Below are 12,954 nucleotides of genomic sequence, written 5' to 3' on the forward strand. Positions count from 1 at the left end.
GAGCCCCAGTCCGAGGGAGACTGACAGTCGTCTTTAGCCTCTTCCATTTTCTAACAGTTGATCTATTTTCTCCAAGCTGCTTGGCAATTGTTTCGTAGCCCTTTCCAGCCTTGTGGAGGTCCACAATTTTGTCTCTGGTGTCTTTTGACAGCTCTTTGGTCTTGCCCATGGTAGTAGTTGGGGTCTGACTGACTGTGGGTTGGACAGGTGTCTTTAAAGAGCTCAGACAGGTGCTACTAAGTTAGATTAAAGAGTGGAGTAGAGGTGGACTAGTAGAGGTGGACTAAAGGCACAGTAACAGGTCTTTGAGAGCCAGAATTGTTGCTGTTTCTTAGGTGTTCAAATACTTATGTTTAGCAGTGCAAGACAAATAAATTCTTTAAAAATCATACAATGTGATTTCCAGATTAAGAAAAAATAATTCTGTCTCTCAGAGTGGGAATGCACATACTGTACAATGTGAATTTCAGACCCCTCCATGATTTCTAAGTGGGAGAACTTGCAAAATCGCACGGTGTTCAAATACTTCTGTTCTTCACTGTATGACAATCTTTTTTTTCTGAAATCATGAAACAGAAATACATAGTGTAATATTGTAACACACTTTTCCTAATCCTGCGATTTTCAGCTTTTTTTCCGTATTCATTTTTGGTTACCTGCCTTCCTTGAGCAATAACCTTTTTATTTTTCAGTTTTTTTTGTTTGCTTTTTATTAATTTGAATCAATGAAAAAACAGCAAATGGGCCATATATTTTTCATTGTTTATTTTTATTTTAATATGGGAAAAGGGGGAGTAATGTGAATTCTGATATTTTAAAAAAATAACTTTTTTTTACACTTATATTAAGTCCCTTTAGGGTACTTGATCATTCGATCGTATGAAGATGATTTAACATTTCAGCCTATCACTATGTTCTTATGGAGCCTTGCCACAGGAACATCACTGTGACAGGCCTCAGATTCTTCAAACCTGAGACTGCCATAGCAACCGAACAGCTCCCTAGATCTTGGTCCCGGGATTTCATCACTCATATGCTGCTGTCGCAATTGACCATGGCATCTGAGGAGTTATATGTCCATGATTTGTGTTATTGCCAGTTATAGACATTGCCTTCGGGTATCTTCTGTGTAAAACAGCAATAGCTAGATAGCTATGGCACCCACTCATCTTCTGAGCAAGATCCATCTTTAAAGACCCTAAATTCTGCTGTACATATACAGGTCAGGAAGTGGTTAAAGGGGTTTTCTGGGTTCAGGGTATTGATGGCCCATCTGCAGTATAGGCCACCTATATAAGATTGGCGGGAGTTCAACTCTCTGCATCCTTGCTAATCAGCTGCTTGATGGGGGTTGTGGTCCTTATTCAGGATCTGTACCCTCTTTATTTATTTCATCCATCTGTGTACCTGCATTCCATTACACCTTCAAACAATTGAACTGCGGGGGGGCCAAGAATTTTGAGGATAAACCATTAATATTCGAATCCATGTAATTGTAATGATTGCGATTAGAGATGAGCGAATTTCATGTTATGAAATTCGTTCACGCTTCCTTTGGTGGTAAAAGCGGAATTGTGTTATGGATTCCGTTACCATGGACCATAACGCAATTCTATGACGGAATGCATAACGGAATGCCTTTAGAGGCATTCCATTATTCATTCCGTCATAATAATACAGCGGGCCCCCTCGCCCCGCCGGGCCCGGTCACGGTCACACCCTCTGCGTCCGCGATCATTATGCCCCTACAAGAAAATTTAGACTAGAACCTTCAGAATCACAGGTGCATATCCATAAAGCAAACATGATTGATAAAAAAGAAAATGGCTGCACACCATTATACATACAAACGATAGAGCTAAGAAATGGAGATCAGTCTAAATAAAAGTGGTATGATACCTACTATAAATGAGTCAATGGAAGCTCTTAGTGCACATATTTGATCAAACGTGTGTCGAGCCCATCTACCAGGCGTCAAGGTGACTTTTCGCAGATGGGTCCCTAACACTAATATACTGCCTCTCTTTGGACTTACCTAAGCCTACAATATTTAGGGCAGTGTAGAGACCAGCTACATACGTACTCTGCTCAGAAGTCCCAGGTAGATGGGCGTTGTTCAGTCTAAAAGAGGAGCTACCCTCAATTAATACTACAAGAAAATTTAGACTAGAACTATTAGAATCACAGGTGCATATCCATAAAGCAAACATGATTGATAAAAAAGAAAAGGGCTGCACACCATTATACATACAAAAAATAGAGCTAAGAAATGGGGATCATTCTAAATAAAAGTGATATCATACCTACTATAAATGAGTCAATAGAAGCTCTTAGCGCACATATTTGATCAAACGTGTGTCAGGCCGATCTGCATTATCGTTATGCCCCTGTTAACGCCTTAAGGACCCCCGCCGTACATGTACGGTGCTGGTGGACGTGACTTAAGGACCAGCGCTGCAGTGGCGGGGACCCGATGGCAGAGAAGGCAAGCCCGATGCCTTCCATAGGCATCAGGGCTTGCCTTCTATGGAAGCCTGTGAGATCCAGCCCTTAGGCTGGGTCTCACAGGCAGGCTGTCAGCATAAAAGCTGACATGCAATGTATTACAATACAGGATGTATTGTAATACATTTCAGAGGGGATAAAACCCCAGAAGTTGAAGTCCCAGAGTGGGACAAAAATAAATAGTTTTAAAAAAGTGTTTTTCATAATAAAAAAATAAAGTTTCAAGTAAACAAAAAATTTTAATTTCCCAAAATAAAACACAAAAAATTGAAAAAAAAAAGAAAACCAGACATATTGGGTATTGATGAATTCGTAACGACTGGCTCTATGAAAATATAACATTATCCACCCACTAACCTGAACGCTGTAAAAAAAAAAAAAAAAAAAACTGTTCTTAAAAATTCTTTTTTTGTTACCTTACATCACAAAAAGTGCAACACCAAGTCCTCAAAAAGGTGTATGCCACCCAAAATAGTACCAATGAAGCCATCACCTCATCCTGCAAAAAATTTGCCCCTACATGAAACAATCGGTCAAAAAGTAAAAAAAAATATGGCTTTCAGAATATGGAGAGAATAAAACATGATTTTTTTTTTGTTTCAAAAATGTTGTTATTGTGTAAAACTTAAATAAATAGAAAAGTATACATATTGGGTATTAACGCATCCATAACAACCTGCTGTATAAAAATATCACATGATCTAACCCCTCAGGTCAACACCGTAATTTTTTTTTATAAAAACAGTGTAAAAAAGCCATTTTTTGTCACCTTACATCACATAAAGTGTAATACCCAGCGATCAAAAAGTCATATGCACCCCAAAATATTACCAATCAAACCGTCATCTCGTCCCACAAAAAATGAGACCCTATTTTACAAAATTACCCCAAAAATTTAAAAACTATGGCTCTTAGAATATGGAGACACTAAAACATAATTTTTTTTGTTTCAAAAATGCATTTATTGTGTAAAACTTAAATAAATAAAAAAGTATACATATTAGGTATTGCCACATCCATAGCGACCTGCTGTATACAAATATTGCATGATCTTACCCCTCAGGTGTTCACCATAAAAAAAATTAATAAAAACAGTATAAAAAAAGCAATTTTTAGTCACCTTACAAAAAGTCATATGCACAATAAAATAGTACCAATCAAACAAAAAAAAAAAATGAGCCCCTATATAATACAATCACCCCAAAAAAATATATATGGCTTTCAGAATATGGAGACACTAAAAAATAATTTTTTTCAAAAATGATTTATTATGTAAAACTGAAATAAACATAGTCATGTTTGGTATTGTCGCGTACATAAAAACCTGCTCTATAAAAATAGGACATGATCTAACCTGTAAGATGAATACTGTAAAAAACAAAAAATAAAAACGGTGCCAAGCCAGATATTTTTTGTTATCTTACCCCACAATTTTTTTTATATAGAGCAACCAAAAATCATATGTACCCTAAAATAGTACCAAAAAACTGCCACCTTATCCCGTCGTTTCTAAAAGGAGGTCACTATTTTTGTAGTTTCTACTCTAGGTGTGCATCAGGGGGTCTTCAAATGTGACATGGCAACTTAAAATTATCCCAGTGAAATCTGCCTTCCAAAAACCACATAGCGCTCCTTTCCTTCTTTGTCCTGCCGTGTGCCCGTAGAGCAGTTTACGACCACATATGGGGTGTTTCTGTAAACTACAGAATCAGGGCAATAAATATCAAGTTTTGTTTGGCTGTTAACCCATGCTTTGTTACTGGAAAAAAATGGATTAAAATGGAAAATCTGCCAAAAAACTGAAATTCTGAAATTTCATCTACATTTCCTTTAATTCTTGTGGAACACCTAAAGGGTTAACAAAGTTTGTAAAATCTGTTTTGAATACCTTGAGGGGTATAGTTTCTAAAATAGGGCATCTATTGGTGGTTTCTATTATGTAAGCCCCACAAAGTGACTTCAGACCTGAACTGGTCCTTAAAAATTGGGTTTTGGAAACTTTCTTTATAAATTTAAGATTTGCTTCTAAACTTCTAAGCCTTCTAACGTCCCAGAAAAAGAAAATGTAATTTAAAAAATTATCCAAACATGAAGTAGACATATGGGAAATGTAAAGTAATAACTATTTTATTTATTGAAAATTGAAAATTTTTCCTAATTTTTGTTAAATTTGGTATTTTTTTATAAATCAAAATGAAATATTTTGACTCAAATTTACCACTGTCATGAAGTACAATATGTGACGAGAAAACAATCTCAGAATGGCTTGGAAAAGTAAAAGTGTTTTAAAGTTATCACCAGGGCCGCCGCCACCCATAAGCAAGGTAGGCCACCGCGTAGAGCGCACTCTTGCTGGGGGCGCTGCTCTGGCCACAATAGAAGTCACAACGCTCTCCGCTCTGACTCTCCTGCGCTACTCTACACCGGCCCCGTCGCTCACAGGAATATACATTTATAAACTGTAATCCATATCCTGCAGTAACTTTAACTTTAAAGCATCGCTCATCTCTTTACTACCTTACACTCAGCTCCGGTAACAGGCAGTGCGGGCGGCGCTCACTCACTGATGTCACACGCCTGCTGCTCCTACTAGGCGGCGCAGGCGCGTGATGTCAGTGAGTGAGCGCTGCCGCCCGCACTGCCTGTTACTGGAGCTGAGTGTAAGGTAGTAAAGAGATGAGCGCTGATTTAAAGTTAAAGTTACTGCAGGATACGGACTACAGTTTATAAATGTATACTCCTGTGAGCGGCAGGGAGGGGGATCTGTGGATGGCACTGTTATGGGAGGGGTATCTATGGATGACACTGTCAGGGGGTGGATCTGTGGATGACACATATAGCATAAGATTCTATATACGGTATGTGTCATCCACAGATCCCCATAATAGTGTCATCCACAAATCCCCCATAACAGTGTCATCCACAGATCCCCCATAATAGTGTCATCCACAGATCCCCCATAACAGTGCCATCCACGGATCCCCCATAACAGTGTCATCCACAGATCAGCCATAACAGTGCCATCCACAGATCCCCCATAACAGTGACTGGAGCAGACCTGCTGATACTTAGGCCACCACCATTCAAGGTAAAAACTTACAGTTGTCAATAATGTAATGTAGTGTAGGAGGTCATGTAATGTTTTGAGGCCAAAATGGCACAGATGACCACCAAGAATATCTGGAATATCTAAAATTAACTGGTCAAGTAAAATGTTGCATGCAACAATCATTAAATAGGTGGCTGACAAAAACGGGGTGGGTAAAAGGGCGTAGTCAATGGGCTTAGTCAAGGGGCGTCAAAATTAGCTTTCGCCTAGGGTGGCAAAAATCCTTGCACCAGTCTTGGTTATCATCACAAAAAGTGACACATGTCAGATTTGCAAAAAATGGCCTAGTCCTTAAGGTGAAAAATGGCAGGGTCTTCAAGGGGTTAATTCTATAGTGTATTGTCTAGTAAGGTATCTTCTGGTTGACTATTTCCAAATATGTACAGTACAGACCAAAAGTTTGGACACACCTTCTCATTCAAAGAGTTTTCTTTATTTTCATGACTATGAAAATTGTAGATTCACACTGAAGGCATCAAAACTATGAATTAACACATGTGGAATTATATATATAACAAACAAGTGTGAAACAACTGAAAATATGTCATATTCTAGGTTCTTCAAAGTAGCCACCTTTTGCTTTGATTACTGCTTTGCACACTCTTGGCATTCTCTTGATGAGCTTCAAGAGGTAGTCCCCTGAAATGGTTTTCACTTCACAGGTGTGCCCTGTCAGGTTTAATAAGTGGGATTTCTTGCCTTGAGGAGAAGTCAGGTGGATACACAGCTGATAGTCCTACTGAATAGACTGTTAGAATTTGTATTATGGCAAGAAAAAAGCAGCTAAGTAAAGAAAAACGAGTGGCCATCATTACTTTAAGAAATGAAGGTCAGTCAGTCAGCCGAAAAATTGGGAAAACTTTGAAAGTAAGGGCTATTTGACCATGAAGGAGAGTGATGGGGTGCTGCGCCAGATGACCTGGCCTCCACACTCACCGGACCTGAACCCAATCGAGATGGTTTGGGGTGAGCTGGACCGCAGAGTAAAGGCAAAAGGGCCAACAGGTGCTAAGCATCTCTGGGAACTCCTTCAAGACTGTTGGAAGACCATTTCAGGGGACTACCTCTTGAAGCTCATCAAGAGAATGCCAAGAGTGTGCAAAGCAGTAATCAAAGCAAAAGGTGGCTACTTTGAAGAACCTTGAATATGACATATTTTCAGTTGTTTCACACTTGTTTGTTATGTATATAATTCCACATGTGTTAATTCATAGTTTTGATGCCTTCATAGTCATGAAAATAAAGAAAACTCTTTGAATGAGAAGGTGTGTCCAAACTTTTGGTCTGTACTGTATATAGAATCATAGTTTACCACTGTATCTATAGATTACAGTTGTAAGACCAACAACCTCATCAATCTCAGACGGCAGAATTATGGTAGCACCATTTCAGTGTGAGAGAAATGCAAAGACTAATAGACCTTTTCTCTTCTCCATGCTGACCATCTTCCTAGCAGCTCTTTGATTTGTACAAGTACAAGGTCCTAATTTAGAATGGCTGAACTGTATTGTGAACATTTTCTGATCCAGTTTGATTATAATATAAATGAAATTCTTCAGGTGAATGTCATGTGAATACAAATTTTTATTTATCTAAATACAGGTGGAGCTGTTTGGTTTATCTAGAGAATCTCTGTGTGAGGGGACATACTTTGTGATTATGAGAAGTACAGGTCCTTTATACATTGTGACTATTCGGAAGGAGACCTACTCCTTCAGGACATTTGCTGCACTCGAAAATCAACAGCCTTTAGGTGGCAGTGGGCAACAATAACAGAGCAATCTCTTTACTTATCAGGAGGTTGTCACTGGTAACAGGATAGTATTTGTAATCCTCAGGAGGTCACCACAGGTAGCAGAACAGTCTTTGCACTCAACAGGCAGTTGCCACTCAGCAGGGCACTCTCCATCTCCATCGCTCCCTGGTCTTTGGAACAGTGAAAAGGAGGTGTGAAGGAATCAGGCAAAAATAGGAGAACTTCAGACGTCTTTCAATACTGAGAGCAAAGGATAACTTGTGGTACATCCAACAATAGTAGGTACAAGATACAGGTTGTGTCACCAGATTTCTGGTCCTGAGGCCCTATGGAGCAGGAGCTGATGGACGTGATGCCTGTCTCCTCATTAGCTTAGTTGACTTTCTTTCTCTCTCTCTCCTCCTACGCCTTATCCTGGCAAGAAGTAAGACCAGCCGACTCCTATCAACCATTACCCCATCTGCTGGTGTACAGTGCATACAAGTCATAATAATACACTACTCACAGAAGTGTATTAGGGTGAAATTTATGGATATTATATCATGAAAGTAGGGCATTTAAGTAGAAGCATGCAATGGTGATTTCCTCATCGCAAACAATTTATTGAAACAAAAGCCAACAACAGTGTTGGGTATACCCCCACAAAAAATTTTAATGTCTCAATAACATGTCGTGTGGCCTTAAGCTTGAATTCCAGCTTGACAACAACGACTCATGCTGTTCACAAGTAGTATGGGCTGGTCACTGTACCATTCACAAAGTGTAGGGCAGCTCTGTATTGACTAGACACAACTGCCCACACTGTAACACCACCACCAAAGGCTAATTTCGGTGACAACAGTGGCTGATACATAGCGCACTCCTTGATGTATACAACATCATTGGCGGCCATCATTTCTGCTCAGGGTGAATCAACTTTCATCAGTGAACAACACTTAGGCCCACTGGTCCTTTGTCCAGTGTAGATGCCCCCTGGCCCATGCAAGACGATGATGACGCCTGTGCCTGGTGGTGTGGTAAGGTGCCCTTGCAGGTCATCTAGCACGCAGACTACACTGCTATAAACAGTTTTGAATGGTCTGATGTGACATTTGGGTGCCTCTCACCTCCCTTAAATGTGCCTGGAGTTGTGTGGCATTCATCCGGTTCCGCAGGGCATAGTTCACAATGAAGCGGTCATCAGTGTGAGATGTGGCCAAAGGACATCCACTTCTATACCTTTCTGTGACTCTTCCAGTCTCTCTGTATCTCTGTTGCAACCTGCTGATGACACTCTGTGACACTCTAAGCTCAGTGGCCACTTCCGTCTGAGAACATCCTGCTTGAAGCCTTGCAATGGCGAGGTAGTGTTGATCAATTGTCGTCTTGGTCTCTTGATGTCAAAATGTGAACAGCATGATGAGGAGGACTATTTAAATACCAGTTTCTAATTGAACCAGGAATTTTATTAGGTGATTCATGTATGAAACACCTGTTGTGAATTTTACCGTTAAGTTCCTTGTTAGAGAACCCCAAGTTGTGCAAAAAGTACAGAAACATTGAATGTGCATTTAAAAGTTTAGAGAAGGTCACATTAAGTTCACCTGTAAAGGTTAGAGGGCATTTTAGGTTAATCCTGACCCACAAGCCAAATATCCCTTTTTATGAGTAGTGTAATATTATTGCAGATACACTATCTGATGTATTGCACTTTTTTTATCTAAATGTTTCTCTTTCTTTCTTTGTGAAATATATAGCATAGCAATGGGTAGACACATGGTTGACATTGTTAACAAAAAGCCTGTTTTCAAAATACACTGCACCTTTGAATCCATGTTTTTGAAAATTAAAAGAAATTTCCCAAATTATCCTTTAGTGGGTAGATGCCTTACGGTGTTTAACCACTTAAGGACCACAGGTTTATATCCCCCCCCCCCCAGTGACCAGGCCCTTTTTTACAAATCGGCACTTCACAACGGTTTATTGCTTCGTCATGCAACTTGGCACCCAAATGAATTTTACCTCCTTTTCTTCTCACAAATACAGTTTTCTTTTGGTGGTATTTGATTGCTGCTGAGATTTTTCGTTTTTCTGATATTAATCAAAAAATACCGCAATTTTCTCAAAAAAGTGTATTTTTAACTTTTTCTGGTAAAATTGTTCAAATATAATTACATTTCTATACAAGTTTGTGTCAGAATTTATTGTGCTACAGGTCTTTGATAAAAAAAATAATCCAATAAGTGTATATTTATTGGTTTGCGCAAAAGTTATAGCGTTTACAAACTATGGTACAAAAATGTGAATTTCCTCATTTTGAAGCAGCTCTGACTTTCTGAGCACCTGTCATGTTTATTGAGGTGCTAGAATGCCAGGATAGTATAAATACCCCCCAAATGACCCCATTTTATAAAGAAGACACCCCAAAGTATCTGCGGAGGGGCATGGTGAGTTCATGTATGATTTAATTTTTTTTCACAAGTTAGCGGAAAATGACACTTTCTGAGGAAAAAAAAATTAAAATAAAGGTTCCATTTCTGCTAACTTCTGGCAAAAAAAATAAAAAATCTCCCACGGACTCACTATGCCCCTCAGTGAATACCTTGGGGTGTCTACTTTCCGAAATGGGGTCATTTGTGGGGTGTGTTTACTGTTATGGCATTTTGGGCGGGGCTAAATTGTGAGCAACCCTGTAAAGCCTAAAGGTACTCGTTGGACTTTCGGCCCCTTTACGCACCTAGGCTGTAAAAAAGTGTCACACATGTGGAATGGCAATACTCAGAAGAAGTAGGGCAATGTGTTTTGGGGTGTATTTTTACATATACACATGCTGGGTGTGAGAAATATCTCTGTAAATTGACAACTTTGTATAAAACAAATTTAAAAGTTGTAATTTACAGAGATATTTCTCACACACAGTATGGGTATATGTAAAAATACACCCCAAAACACATTGCCCTACTACTTCTGAGTACGGCGATACCACATGTGTGACACTTTTTTGCAGCCTAGGTGCACAAAGGGGCCCAAATTCCAATGAGTACCTTTAGGATTTCACAGGGCATTTTTACGCATTTGGATTCCAAACTACTTCTCACGCTTTAGGGCCCCTAAAATGCCAGGGCAGTATAAATACCCCACAAATGACCCCATTTTGGAAAGAAGACACCCCAAGGAATTCCATGAGGGGTATGGTGAGTTCATGTAAGATTTAATTTTTTGTCACAAGTTAGTGGAATATGAGACTTTGTAAGAAAAAACAAAAAAACAAAAAAAAATCTATTTCCGCTAACTGTTTGCGATAAGGAAATCACCATTGCCCTACTTCTTCTGAGTACAGCGATACCACATGAGTGACACTTTTTTGCAGCCAAGATGCGCAAAGGGGCCCAAATTCCAATGAGTACCTTTAGGATTTCACAGGGCATTTTTACGCATTTGGATTTCAAACTACTTCTCACGCTTTAGGGCCCCTAAAATGCCAGGGCAGTATAAATACCCCACAAATGACCCCATTTTGGAAAGAAGACACCCCAAGGAATTCCATGAGGGGTATGGTGAGTTCATGTAAGATTTTATTTTTTGTCACAAGTTAGTGGAATATGAGACTTTGTAAGAAAAAACAAAAAAACAAAAAAAAATCTATTTCCGCTAACTGTTTGCGATAAGGAAATCACCATTGCCCTACTTCTTCTGAGTACAGCGATACCACATGAGTGACACTTTTTTGCAGCCAAGATGCGCAAAGGGGCCCAAATTCCAATTAGGATTTCACAGGGCATTTTTACGCATTTGGATTCCAAACTACTTCTCACGCTTTAGGGCCCCTAAAATGCCAGGGCAGTATAAATACCCCACAAGTGACCCCATTTTGGAAAGAAGACACCCCAAGGTATTCCATGAGGGGCATGGCGAGTTCATAGAAGATTATTTTTTTTGGCACAAGTTAGCAGAAATTGTTTTTGTTTGTTTTTGTTCTTACAAAGTCTCATATTCCACTAACTTGTGACAAAAAAATAAAATTTTACATGAACTCACCATACCCCTCACGGAATACCTTGGGGTGTCTTCTTTCTAAAATGGGGTCACTTGTGGGGTATTTATACTGCCCTGGCATTTTAGGGGCCCTAAAGCCTGAGAAGTAGTTTGGAATCCAAATGCGTAAAAATGCCCTGTGAAATCCTAAAAGTACTCATTGGAATTTGGGACCCTTTGCGCATCTTGGCTGCAAAAAAGTGTCACTCATGTGGTATCTCTGTACTCAGGAGAAGTAGGGCAATGTGTTTTGGGGTGTATTTTTACATATACCCATGCTGGGTGAGAGAAATATCTCTGTAAATTGACAACTTTGTATAAAAAAATGGAAAAAGTTGTCATTTACAGAGATATTTCTCTCACCCAGCATGGGTATGTGTGAAAAGACACCCCAAAACACATTGCCCTACTTCTTCTGAGTACGGCGATACCACATGTGTGACACTTTTTTGCAGCCTAGGTGCGCAAAGGGGCCCAAATTCCAATGAGTACCTTTTAGGAGGGCATTTTTAGCCATTTGGATTCCAGACTTCTTCTCACGCTTTAGGGCCCCTAAAATGCCAGGGCAGTATAAATACCCCACATTTGACCTTATTTTGGAAAGAAGACACCCCAAGGTATTCAGTGAGGGGCATGGCGAGTTCATAGAAGATTTTTTTTTTTGGCACAAGTTAGCGGAAATTGATTTTTTTTTGTTTTTTCTCACAAAGTCTCCCTTTCCGCTAACTTGTGACAAAGAGTTCAATATTTCATGGACTCAATATGCCCCTCATCGAATACCTTGGGGTGTCTTCTTTCCAAAATGGGGTCATTTGTGGGGTGTTTGTACTGAAATGGCATTTGAGGGTCTCCACAATCATTACATGTATGGCCAGCATTAGGAGTTTCTGCTATTCTCCTTATATTGAGCATACGGGCCCTAAGACCCCTGTGTGCCTGTCCTGTGTCACGCGATTCCTACACTAATAGTGTACCTGTGTGTGGTACTTGCGGAAACACTCCCCTATGCATAGGGCAGGCTGGTCAGGACAGTCAGGACAAAAAACTGTGGTGTCGTGCCTTATTCCAGCCCTACTACAGACACAACATCTTTTTCTTGGGGAACGGTGAGTTGGGGTACCAGGATAGACACTCGGGAAGTGTCTGTCATGTAGCCGGCTAACTACATCAGGGACTTGGGGCACGGACCCTCCTGGATACAGGAGTTCCGAAATGATCTCTTCCTGGAATTTTAGGAAGGATCCCGTTCTCTCAGCCTTACTGTAGAGAACAAAACTATTATACGCAGCCAATTGAATTAAATAAACAGACACCTTCTTATACCAGCGTCTGGTGCGGCGGGACACTAAATAGGGAGCCAACATCTGGTCATTGAAGTCCACCCCTCCCATGTGAAGGTTATAGTCGTGGACAGAGAGGGGTTTCTCAATGACTCCAGTTGCCCTTTCAATTTGTACAGTCGTGTCTGCGTGAATGGTGGACAGAAGGTAAACGTCCCTCTTGTCCCTCCACTTCACCGCGAGCAGTTCTTGGTCACACAAGGCAGCCCTCTCCCCCCGTGCAAGTCGGG

The sequence above is a fragment of the Bufo bufo genome, chromosome 1 (assembly GCF_905171765.1).
Source record: "Bufo bufo chromosome 1, aBufBuf1.1, whole genome shotgun sequence".
Lineage (NCBI taxonomy): Eukaryota > Metazoa > Chordata > Amphibia > Anura > Bufonidae > Bufo > Bufo bufo.